General features: G+C 49.1%; 1 long non-coding RNA gene across 4 annotated transcripts in view; it reads left to right on the top strand.

Annotated features, from left to right (window-relative positions):
* LOC126638418 (uncharacterized) overlaps positions 1-13025 on the top strand; it is a 72934-nt gene that overhangs the window by 34991 nt on the left and 24918 nt on the right. For 2 of the 4 annotated variants that reach the window (XR_007628589.1, XR_007628592.1), the window contains exon 1: positions 11286-12914. This is a non-coding gene — a long non-coding RNA (uncharacterized LOC126638418). Of the gene's footprint in view, positions 1-3527; positions 3737-11283; positions 12915-13025 lie in introns of those variants that run through there. The other 2 variants (XR_007628590.1, XR_007628591.1) reach the window with 2 other exon arrangements.

Raw genomic sequence — 13025 nt, 5'->3', positions numbered from 1 at the left:
GAATAGCACAGCAGGCTTTTCCTTCAGTGAAGAGGAGAGGTTATGTATCTGCCTTGGTACTTGTACAGCTCCATTTTGGTTAAATCCAGTGCCCCAGCCTGTTTCTCATGTGGAAGTTACAGCAGGTCCTTCCGAATAATGACCTGTTCTTTTCCCAACACAGGATAGCTCCAAAGCCCCTTAAGGTAGCTAAAAATATATATTTTAGGCAAATGGACACTCTAACCAGAATTGTACCCCGACTGTAGCTAAATGTGGGGATAAATCAGAATTTGAGTTTTACTGTGACGTCTGTGAATGTTTCACTGTATCTCCAGCATAAGGGATCCCATTGTATGTATCAAGGATGTCTCAGCTTTTATGGGGTCTCGTCTACATTTCTCAGGATTTAATATTTGAGGTTCCTTCTAGGGATGTATCAAAGGAAAAGCTGGATTTGAACTCCATTCAGAAAGCTTTCACATATTCAGAATTACTTAGCGCTCATAGAAGTAATTTGGTTCTGTGGAAGATGTTTAATGAATCTCCTGGCAATGGGGTGTTTTGTCCCGTTGAGCAGGAGCCTGGGCTGTGAATGGGACCCGAGCAGCAGAGCAGGGCTGTGGTTTAACATCCTCCCGACTCACCCGGGGACGTCCAGCCTAAACCCTTCCTTCCTGCCCAAAGTGGAATTATCATTAACTTGTAACTAGTTTTCAAGAAGAACATTTTTTTTTTTTTTTTGTAGGCTGTGGAGTTCTTCCAAGAAGTTTTCAATTTTTACAAATGAAAATATAGGCTCAGCCAGATGCCAACTAAAATGCAGTTACTTTATACCAGCCAGCCCAGGCACTGTACCACAGTCTCAGCAGCACGACCTTTAAAACAGCCTTTTTAGAACAAGCTGGGAGAACACTTTCTAAAAAGCCACAATTGCAGCTGCTCTCATTACTTATAATATCCTTGATGGAGAGGAACTTAAAAATAATTCTTAAGGAACTTAAGCTTCAACAACCCCCAGTAGACTTAGTTTATGTGCAGTGCAGGCTTCCTTCGTGGGATTATAGGCTCGGGATGGTGATTATAGTGTTGATGATAATGTACATTTTCTAAATCATTACTTGCTTAAGAATAAAATAAAAGGAGTGAAGCCTTTGCTTCACTTTTCTCATGCACATGAATGGATCAGGGATTTAGCCACTGGTTTCTAAAAGCAGACACACATTTCCATGTTTCCTCCACATATTTATTAAAATAACAAGTTTAATGCATATATAAAATGCGTTTGGATACTGTATTTCAAATCAGTAGAATAATTTGAGTCATCAGCTTTGTAGATGCATAATTACATATTACTTCCTGGAATTTTTAAAATATTCTTATTTGTAATAAGCTGCTCTTTAATTAAAACTGGCATTTGGGATCCAATTTCTTTAGGGTTTTGTGTATGGAAATCTGGGCCCTAATTTTTATATATTCATTAATACCTTGCAGCTTTCCTGACTTCACACCCATCCTCTACTCCAAAGCTGGTTTGAGGGTGCAGAGCAGGATTGTGGCCCTGTTGAACTCAGGAGATCAAACCAACATTAAATCCAATTTATTTCAGTAGAACCAGGGACGATTTTGCACCAACACTGCCAGGACACTTTAGTCTTGACTGAATGATATTTTTTCCATCTGTGAATTTTCTGTTCTTAAATTAATTACAGCAAATATGTTGGGATATGGATAAGAATTGTCCTGCCTCTTCAGCTTCTTTAAGATGGAAACAAGATACCTTTTCCTTAAACTCATTTATTTTTGCTCGTTTTTCTATTCCTCTTTGAATACCCAGCACTTTGGTATTCAAATTTGTCACCTTACAAAGCTGTGGTTATTGATATTGAAGGATTTGAGCCATGATCTCCAAGCAGCTGCAACCCCCTGCTCTAACTCCCCTCATTTCCACCTCAGCCACGGTTTCCTCAGCCCTACATTTCTTCCAGGTAGGACTTGATTTCCAAAAGACCTGGTTTTTGACTGCTCAATCTCTTTCTTCAGTTTATTTTGCCCTAGTAAGGGGCTGCAAGGCCAGCACTGGCTTGTCCTTTCCCATAGTCTGGGAGCCCCCAGCCCTCAGCTCCCGGGACCACTGCTGATGCGTAACCTGCCAGCTGTGGGGACAGGGCTGTTATTCCGGTGGGAAGACGGGAGCCACAGCTTTGCTCTCCCAGACAATGACTGCTGGCTCCTTCAGCACATTGTTCTGTGCTGGCAGGAACAAATTAAGGCTTGGTCTTTGCTCCAGGAAATTCCCCGTCCTCCCTTGACGGGGTATCTGGCTACATCAAGAGCCTTTCTGCTCCCACAGCAGTGGATCTCAACACCCATGTACAGGACTGGTGTCCTGGGGTGGATTTTTATTTTAGGGCTGACTTGGGAAGCTTGTCCATAGAAAATGAATAAGTAATTAAATAATTAACAATTAAATATTTTCCAGCTGGATAGCTGGAACACCTCCATACTCTGGCCAGGGTTTGGAAAGTTGATGGGGTGATGGGACATCAATCTGTGTCTTCTCTCATTCCTCTTAAAACTCTCCCTGAGCTTTGGGAAGCTATGGGCATTTGGCAAAAGATGGTGGTGGTGACTCTGCAATGAGCCTGCTCTGGTGTCCTGTGTTCTCCAAGTGGGATGTCTGTGTGAGCAGGACCAGACTCTCCCAGTAAGGCTGTGGGGCCAGGGGGAGCCGTGTCACTGGACACCAGAGCCATAGAAGAGAGGCTTTCTCTTTTTGGTGTGTGCTTGCTGAGACAGCCTGGAGGAAAAAACGGAGCAGGGAATCAAATAGAAAATCTGTATGTTTGGTGGAGGAGGGAAAGTTGGAGTGAAGGTAGCCTGGAAAACCGTGGGGTGTTCTGTAGCCTGAGAGGGGAAAGGGGGGTGATAAGGTCTGGGACAGTGCCAGGAGAACAGGAGGAGGCAGAGACCGTGGAAAGCAGCTGGGAAGAAGCCTGCTTTGCGGGAGGAAATGTTATTATTAGTGCTCAGTTTCCTGAACAAAAGATTCTTGTCTATTTAAATACTTCAGCTTCACGGAGCTGCAGTTCTCCAGACACAATAAAATTTGCCTTTTCTCCCTGTCATTGTCATTTTCCGCTTGCAGCAGGTGGTTAAGGCTCCTGTGCTGTGGATTAAATAATTTCAGGCTGCTGTGTGGGCTTGCTATGGTCTGGAAACAGAGAGGGCAAGCCCTGGGAACGAGAGGTTTGTCCCTTGTGTCCCCCTGCATCTGTTCTTGGAAATGCTGCTCTTAAACACCAGTGCAGATGCTGCTGGTTTAGAGACAAGGATCTATCAGATTTGAATAAAATTAATAAAAGCATAAAAATTCATTAAAAAGTTAAACATCTGGATATAAACTACTCTTAAGAAACCTCCTGGGCCATTCTCACTCTTCCTCAACCAACCATGGCAGGTTTTATGCTCCAGCAGCATCATGCAGAACCTCACTAATTCCAAATAATCTCAGCTAATGGCTAATTTGAATTATTCTTTCCATCCAGGGATGTGCAAAGAACACACAGAAGTTGAAGTTGCTGCTGTGTGAGGAAGAGAGCAGGTTCTGTGCAAGGTGGTGCTCACACTTGTGCCAAAGCCATCCTTTGGTGAGTGAGGTGCTGCCGTGGCCCTGCTGTCTCCATGTGCTCTTCTCCACGTGCTTCAGCAGGTCAGGCTGTTTTCCACAGAAATTCCAGATCATTTTATGTTATAGGTAAGAAGTGCTTTTTCTATCTGTCTTGAAATGTTAAAATCTGATAACAATTTAATAGGAATTTACTTTGTAGAATCACTACTTTTGGTTTTTTTTTTCCTATATACCGGTAGCTTGAGTTTAATGTCAGATCTATCCCTACAGTGATAGAAATGGAACTTTTTTTCCGTAAAAAGATGGGAGATGTCTCACTCTGCTCACTTCCTGATTATAATTGTTCCTTGTTCCAAGCCCTGCAAGACTTTGAAAAGTCAGCCTTCCTGAACGTATGACAAATATAAATATATCAGAGAATTGTGGTATATCCTGAGTTGGAAGGGACCCACAAGGATCACTGAGTCCAACTCCTGGACTAGATATAAATATATATTTATATTGAAGTTACTACAAAAGTGCAGATGTACGTAGAGCAGTCTGACAGTGCTGCAGGGGGACTCGTGGCTGTCACGAAGGACACACAGGATGCACAGCTGCTAAACCACTAAAAGCACGTCCTGTCCATCTCAGTGGGGAGGGTTTCTGCTTTGGGGTTCTGGAAAACTGAATAATTCACTCGTGGTGAATGAATAGGTGAAGCCAACCTACAGTCATTCCAGTTAGATATATTTTTTAATCAGAGAGTTTTGGAAGATGACAACAGTCATTCTTTGAATACTGAGTATGTGGGGATGAGCTGTCAGTGTTTTATGGGCATGAATTCGGTTAGGTAATTTCTTTCAGGGTAGGTAGAGCCCCAGCCATGTGTGGCTCTCGGCCTCATCAGTGACATGTCAGCCCTAGCAATTAGTACTTCTGTTTCACAGCAGCTTGCACTGTTCTGTGCCTGATTCGTGCTTCTGCAACAGGCTCAATCCAGCACTGCCCCCAGCCCTGCGAGGCTCCGAGCATGGCGCTGCTGCTCCCCTTGCCCTGGGGGTTCTACTCCCAGCCAGGACCGACCTCTTCTCTCCTGTGAGGATGAGTGAATGACTCTGCCTCCTTGTTCCAGCAGTCCCAGCTTTGCCAGGAGGTAGGGAAGGAGTAACTTTTGACCACAGGAGTATGTTCTGTGAGTGCTGAGGTAACTCGGGGCAGGCAGCAGCTGCTGTTGGAGCCGATGGCAGGGCTGGGAAGCAGAGGAGTGTTCAGGCTGTCAGCAGTTCCCTGCCTTCCCTCTGGCTGGGAGCACAGGAGCTCTCAGTCTCCAGCCAAGGAATGCCGCCCCCGGGCCCTTATCTCTCCGGAAAGTGCAGTGGTGAGATGTTCTGTGCAGCTTTGTAATTCTCCTGACACTCCTCAGGCGGGGCTCTGGCACACTCTGGTTTCCCTCCTGCTACAGCCAAGCTTGGAGCTATGGGAATGTGGAGATGGCTGGGTGAGCTGTGCCTCTGTCCCTCACCTGGGGAGGTGACAACTGCCACGGCTGCCTGTCCTGGGGCAAGGACAGGTATTCAGGGACTCCTGCCAGGTTGTTTGGCTGTGGATAAAAACAGGCAGCAGGCTTGGTGTAGCCAAGAACATGTACAGAAGCAGGAGAAGTGACCAGATGAGCGGGAGAACTCATGCCAGAGCTTGCCCATGGTAGTAGGATCGCAAGGGATAAAGCACTTTGTTTGCCCTCCAGGCCAGCTCTGCCTCTTGCCACTCCAGGGCAGCTGGTGGCCATGGGGACAGCAGTGGCTCCCGAGTGACTGCTGAGTGCCTGTTGGCCCTGGTGATGTGTTGAACTGCTCGAGCAAATCATCCTAAAATAGACTTCATATGTGATGCAGAAGAACCCAATCAAAACACAAAGCTCAGCCAAACCCAAATTTATGCTTGTGGTTACTGAAGCTCGTGAGATCAATTTTTTGTTTACTTAAAACTGATTTCAAAGAGGTTTTCTTTTTTTCTTTTAATTCTTATTCTTGATCGTTGGGTTGGGGGATGGTCATGGCACTGCTTCAGCTGGGGCTGAACATCATGCTGTCATCAGAGAGATGCTCTGTCCCAAAATGCACAGAATTAAGGTCCTGGTGAGGTGGTGACTTGGGGAAACACAGGGCCTGTGGTTGCTGCTACACTGGCACATCCCAGCAGTCACCCACAGAGAATACCCACCTGAGAGATTCTCCTATTTTCATGAAAACCTGGAAAAGTAGAGCTTTTTTTCTATTTCTAACTTGTAAAAAGATTAAAGTTATCAAGTGTTAAAACCACTAGTTCAGTTAAAAAAATAAAAAGGGGGGGGGGAGAGCAAAAATAAGAGAAAAAATAGCTGAGAAACAAAAAAAACCCTCCAAATCCCACAAAACCTCTGTGGAGCTGGTAGAAGTCAGAGCACAATAGTAGCAGCGCTGGCTGATTCCATCTCCCGTGTCGTCCCACAAGTTGGGCTTACCCCAGCAGGACAGGAAAGTCTAGAAAGTCCAAACTGCCATATTTCAGGACAAACCATATAGAAAATAAACACATGAGATAAGTAAAACACTGCCAGGAAGTGATGACTTTGTGGGACAGAGACCTGAGGTGATGCTGGTTGCAGCTCCCGGCTCGTGATGCCGGCGTCACTGCCCAGCCTGGCCGGGGCAGGGAAGCAAGGGAAACACACACCTACTTTATTTTTTCATGAATCCCTGTCTGTGTGGCCCCTGTTTCAGCAGAGAATTCCTGCACCCTCAGCGTCTGAACTGGCCAAATCCCTGCGGGGTCAGAGCCAGCAGCTCTGTGTGACCAGGACCCATCGTCCCTTTACAAGTGATGTGGTGAGTGCATCCCGGTGCCAAGCCCAGATGGAGTTGTTCCCCAGGCAGATTCCTTCCTCCGGGTCCTTTTATTTGTTCTTTTCTTTTTCTTGTCATCACTTACTTATTTGCAGATTTGTCAGCATTAGGGGTGGTGTCCCAGTGGCAGTTTGTGTTGGCTTTCCAGGGCTGCTTGGGGTTCCTGTGCTGTGGGAGGGGCAAAAACTCTGCAGGGATGGATGGATGAGACCAGGCAGCACAAACTGTGAGGTGGGGGGAGCCTGGGCTGGGGGTTTAGCACTGGAAGCTTGAGGAAAGAAAATTGAATTTGTGTTTGTGAATGGAAATGGCTTTGCAGAAAAAAATCCTGGAGAGAATGGGGTGGCTGGTGCTGCTGCTGTCGCGTCGTCTGTCCCTGCAGAACCTCACTGCTCCCGACCGGGGTTATTGTGCTGCCTAATTGCTTTTGGATGGTGTTCAGGCAGCAAAGTGGGGCAGCAGCAACTCTCCAGGCTGGTTTAACTCTTCTGTGGGGTGTAATTTCTGGTTGGTTACATGGGGAGGTGAGCTGGGACACTGGGTGGGCAGCAGTGGGGCTGGAGCTAAGAGGAGTGGGAGCTACAGCAGCACCAGACAGTAGGACCTTGGAGGTGGACAGGAGCTAAGTGAGCATTGAATGCAACCAGAAAATGGATTTTACTAAAAAAAAGTGAGGTTAAAACCTGCAGTTCAGTGTGGAAGGAGAAGAGATGTCTTTAGGATTTGGAATAATGGGATGGAGCAGCTCCTAGCTGGGGGAGCAGGACGGTCCATGAAGCTGTGCTGTGCACACTGGGCCCCATCCCATGGGCACAGAATAAATTAACATGTGTCACAAGTGTTTGGAGGGAAGAAGGCCTGTTACAGAAACCCAGCCCAGAGCAAGCTTGGGGAGGGCAGGGCGTTTAAGAGCTGTGGGGCCTCTCTTTGCTCCGTGGTGGAGACAGTGTTAATCGTTTGGGCTTAGTGGCGTGCAGTGGATCCCGGGCAGGAACAGGAGGGCTGTTAAGCAGGAGGAAATGGTTTGCTGTCTAGATGGGCTTAACACAATATAAACTACATGGTGCACAAGGAAAGCTAAATCCTGAAGTGGTGAAGGAGCTGGAGTCACCCTGCACAGCAGTGCAGGTGTGAGTGGGGTGAGGGGTTTCCTCATGGTGGTGGTTGCAGCTAATGCCGAAGCACAGTGTCCATGTGCCTTTTGCTTCAGACACAAAGGCATCTGCAATGACAACTGTGAGGCAGTTGTGTTGTTTTTCCCTTCCTGCTACTTTGACACCATCATTTTTTTCCAGACTAAAATTTCAGAACCATCTAGAAAGGAGACTGGGGGGAGAGGTGACCTAAACCTGAGCAAGGGGCTTCCTGCTCGGTACCATCAGCATCTGGCTCTGCCCAGCTCATCCAGGTGACATGTCCCTCCCTCTCTCCTTCCCTCCATCTTTACCTGGCTCCACATGGCATATTGAGGAACCTGGATGGGGAAAACTCAAGGTGCCTTAGTGCATTTTCCCAGACTGTTGATGTGGACAGGCACAGTAAGGGCAGGGTCTGCCTTCCTTATAGATGCCCTTCACAAGCTCTTTCTTAGACAGGTTGGCTAGAAAAAAATAGGATTTTTTTGTGTTGGGGAAAACCTGTCCAGACTCTGAGAAAAATTGGTAAACCAGTATTTTAATTATAATTCATTGTTTTGTTTTGTTTTGGAGTTGTCTTGTTTTGGAATTGCACCTTTGGCCAGGGTACATCTCGCCAAAGAGGCTGTGGTAGTGCCCCAAGCCTTCATCTTGGTTCTCATTTAGTTTAGAAATGTAATTAAAGGAGGGTAAAAAAGGAAGCGACAGTTACTGACTCTCAAAAAGTGAAGGGTTTAGGCCAGACTCCTACTAGGAAAATAAACAGAATTCCATTTTTTTGTTTCAAGTTCTTCCCATATATTGAATTTCCGTGCTTGGTGACAAGGGGGATCTGCCCGAGTGAGCAGCGATTGGATTCAGATGGCTTTGAATTGCACTTCGATTTGCTTTGGAAAGCTGGAGCTGTCCTTGGAGAGCAGGGTTTGGACCCGAGCTTGAGGCCTTGTTCTCTAAAGAGCACAGACTTTGCAGTCTGAGTTATCAAGCTGTAACTTTTCATGGCTGTGTTTTTTTGCCCAGTGTCCTGCCCAGCAGTGCTGTGACAGAGCCTTTCCTTCCTGAATTAGGCCAGCGTTTGATCTGAGCCTAGAAACCCCTTTTAATTGAGGCAAGTTGCAGCAGCCGGCTCTTTTGGCACGTGTGGGTGCAGGTACCCACTCCCCGCTCCTTCTCAGCTCCTCTCCTGCAAAAGGAGGAAACCCATGTTGGGATAATTTCTGCGGAGAAGAAGTAAATTTGGGACGGTGGAAAGCGGGTTGAGCTCGTCCCAAGTGTATTCACTACCAGGACCCCCTGATGTGGGGCTGTGCCGGTCAGGGGTGAGCCCTGGCAGTGGGGTGGGAGGTGTTTTGGTGGTTACCGTGAGCACCAGGGTTCCTCTGGGCATTCAGTGGTGACAGCAGATGATCCCAGGGGAACCGCCTTGGGAGCCAGGGGGATTGAAGATGCTCTGAGCCTTGGGTGATAAATGTGTCGTGGCCCAGGCCCGGAAATGTGGCAGGGAAGGATGTGAGTGACAGAGGATTCATATCCCGGAAACGCCGTGGTGTAACGGCTCGGGAATTCAGCGGGATAAATGCATTTGCATGTCCTGCTGCAGACAATCTGCTTAATGTGGGAAGCAGAGCTTCCTGTAGCACTGAGTCAGTGGGGAAGGGAAAACCCTGAGAGCCAGGAAGGGCCGGGGAGAATTAAGCAGGTAAACCCATTAGCAGTGACCACCTCTTTGTGTGGGGATTACACAAAGCTGCTGCTTTTGGATACTCAGTATCTCCAGAGGAGTGAGGACTGGGCGATGGGGCCTCTTCCCCCTCCTGAGGGGCTCGACCCCAGAGCTGGGATTAGCACTTGCCACAAGCCACCCTCACTAGCCAGAACAAATTGCTGCACGTGCTGAGAAAGAGCCCAACCTGCACGAACTGCAGTGATGCTGTGAGGTGGAGGTTTGGCAGACCTTGCTCTGGCAAATCCCTCCATTCTTCCCAGTGGGACCTTCCCTATGGAAATTGCTCCTCTTTATTGAACAGATTTACACTGTCCCACTACCCTGGCCAGAGATTTACCCTCCACAGCTCAGGAACTCTTCAGATACTGGCTCTGAAAACAGAGTCACAGCACAAATGGGAATAGCTGTGCTGTCCCAAGAGCTTGTTTCAGTCAGCACATCCTGAAGTGGTTTGGCATAACTGTGCTCAGGAAAGGCTTGGGACAGTGAGGAGGGAGGTCTGGGATGCAGCAGGGGGTGCTGGAGATGGGTGTATGGAGATGGGGGTGTGGGCAGTGCTGCTGCAGCTCATTGGCCAGGGAGAGCTTCAAGGATGGGCATCATGAGGTGCCAGGCTGGGGCTGTGATTGCAGGGACTCCCTCAGTCCTTGCCGGAGCCTCAGAGGGGAAGATGCTCCACGGCATCCATGGTGCCCAGCACCACATCCCACAGCTCCTGTCCTGAGCGGTGTGTGTCCTCCAGCAGCCTTTCCAAAATGCCAACCACAGGAAAGCAGCAGAAACCCAAGCTTTCCTTTTGCTTGGATTCCCATCAGTTCCCAGAGTTTAATAACAGACTATTCCAGGCTCCCTTGCTCGGGTTGGTTTGGCTCATCACGCTGGGGCCGAGCGCTGTCTCCCGGGCAAAGCAGCAGCAGGGTGAGAGGATGGGGAAGGAGAAGCCACGTTAAGGCATGAGCGGTTTTGCCAGGAGTGTAACCCCACTCTGCCCTTCCTGCTGCCCACGGGGGTCCCTGGCCAGCCCCAGTCCCACGCGGGGGGCAGCGGGGGCTCCCTGGGATGGGCGCAGCACCAGCACCCCTGGGGAAGTGGGGGGACCCACCTCTTCCCGGGCCCCCTTCAGCTCCTCTCGCTCCATTTGTCCGCCAGATGCTGAGCCAGATGTTGGCGCTTCGATGTCCGCCCGCTGGCACCGGCAGCGCTGGGGATGGGGGATGCCCGGTCTTTCCCCGCTCCCGGCGCTCCCGGCGCCTCCGCACCGCCACCTCCCGGGCATCCCGCGGCTCGGGCGCGGCGGAGCTTCCAGAGGGAAAGCGGAATTCGCGTGTGCCTTGGGGGGCAGAGTTTGTTTGTTTTCTTTATTGTTCGATGCCTCCCGCCCTCGTAGCTTGTCCCTGCCCGGCTCCCGCCGGCTCCCGATCGGAAAGCGAAGACGAAAGAGCAGCAGCCCTGGTGCTCCCTATGTGGACTTCCTTGGCTGAAAATCATAGTCATGGAATAATTTAGGCGGGAAAAGCCCTCTAAGATCATCGAGTGCAACCGTTGCCCCAGCACTGCCAAGGCCACCACTAAAATATGTCCCTAGGTGCCACATCAACATGGCTTTTAAATCCCCCCAGGGATGGGGACTCCACCACTGCCCTGGGCAGCCTGTGCCAGGCCTGGACAGTCTTTTCAGGAAGGAAATTTTCCCTAATATCCAACCTAAACCTCACCTGGCACAACTTGAGGCTGTTTCCTCTTTCCTGTCACTTGTTATCTGGAAGCAGAGCCCGACCCCCACCTGGCTCCACCCTCCTGTCAGGGAGTTGTAGTGAGTGAGAAGATCCCCCCTGACCCTCCTTTTCTCCAGGCTTAACCCCCCAAGCTCCTTCAGCTGCTCCTCATAAGACTGGTGCTCCAGTCCCCTCCCCAGCTCCATTGCCTGCCCTGGACACAATCCAGCCCCTCAATGTCCACACAAAGATGGAGAGTACTGGACAGGACATCTGCCCTGTATGTACAGGGAGCTCATGATGGACTGAAGGACCACTGGTCCATCTGTCCCATGGAGCAGAGGTGTGTGTTCCCACCCTCCAGCACATCCCACTGCCCAGTCCAGCTGTGCAATGTGGACCGACCCAGCTTTTACCTTTCTCTGGCATTTTCTTGTCCCTCCCTCCCTGCCTCCCTCCCTTCTTTTGTTCCTTCTCTTTCCTTTCTTCCCTTTCCTTCACACTTCAGAAAACCTCTCACAGCACACTTGGGCTCCCTGCACTTACTGGGAAAGATCTTCACGTGTAATGATTTTATTAAATCTTATAATTCTCCTTCCTCCCCCTTCGCCTCACCTCTCACCCTGAGGACAAACTCCCTGAGGTGAGCATGGTTTCCCTGGGCAATGCCATCCTGGCTTGTCCATCTGTCTGAAGCAATTACTGTGGCTTCCCTGGGGTTATTTTTCAGCCCAAGTGTTGACATTTTTCCCCGGTTGGGCGTCAAGCGTGTACCTGCGGGGGCGGTTTCTGAGCGGCAGAAGCCTAACGAGAGGAGAGCCCTGGGTTAATGAGGTGTTGCAAGACAGCACAGCTAAATCTGGCATTACACGTTCCAACTTTCCAGTTTAATTAGAAACCTGGATCTCCCGCTCATGCATTCATTCACTTCTTGACTTGAGTGACAGCCCGGCCTTTCACAGGGAAAGCAACCACGGCGTTTAAGAAGGGTGTTGATGTTGTGGGCCTTCCACATCGCTCTGTCTTGCCCAGCTTTGAGTTTGCCATGGGAATATCATGCTGGGCCCATGAGAGCAGCTGAGCCAGGGCCATCGGTAGTGTCTGGGTCCCTCTCTTGGCCTTTCTCCTGCTGCAGCTTGTTGGCTGAAATCCAGGATTTTTGCAGATATTCTGTCCTTACTGGGCACTGTCAGGTACTTCTCAACTCTTATCCACTGCAATGAAGCGAGTACAAGTTCAGAGCAGCACGGATGGCAGAGGTGGAGGGGTCCATCCTGTTGAGGGATCCATGTCCCTGTAGGTGTAGGATGAGGGAACGCATGAGGACGATGAAGACACCTCCATGGGGTAGTGCTTGCCAGCTGAAAGGTTGCAGGGAGCTGTGTCTGCTCTGGTGTGAGTTATATTAAGGGGCTTAGATGTGAAAATAAGGCAACATTGCAAATCACAGATGTTTGCCTGTTCAGGCTTACCTGGGACACAGGGATACTGAAAAACCCCAAAGTTATCCCACTGATGTGCTTAATTTTTTTGAGGGGGGAAGACAACAGTGCAGAGTAGATTTTTTGTAAGCATTATTGTTTTCTTTTAATTGAAATGTTTTAGTTGGTATGTAGAAATATATATATTAAAAATGTGCCTTTTTGGCTCTTGGGAATTCTAAGTAAGAACTGAAAACTGATGTCTGTGGTCCTTCCAGCATTCGGTGTGCACAGAGTAAATACTTGCAAGACCACCCATCTGCCCTCCCTGTGGGTAGCTCTACGGGAATGTTGCTGTGTAAAGGACAAGAGGAGCAGCTGGTACCTGCAGGATTAGCAAAATTCACCTTTCTGCTCCATTTCCACATGGATCCCACAGGTGAGAAGCAGCACTGAAGGGACATGGCAGTGAGAAGGTGCAAGGAGCTGGTGCAGGCTCCTTCACAGCCACGGCTCTGCCATTCCCATGCCAGCTCCCTGTTTGCCCAGG

This window comes from Myiozetetes cayanensis, unplaced genomic scaffold (genome assembly GCF_022539395.1).
Source record: "Myiozetetes cayanensis isolate MyiCay16 unplaced genomic scaffold, myiCay2020 scf17, whole genome shotgun sequence".
NCBI classification, from domain to species: domain Eukaryota; kingdom Metazoa; phylum Chordata; class Aves; order Passeriformes; family Tyrannidae; genus Myiozetetes; species Myiozetetes cayanensis.
This window is presented reverse-complemented; position numbering and strand designations above follow the sequence as displayed.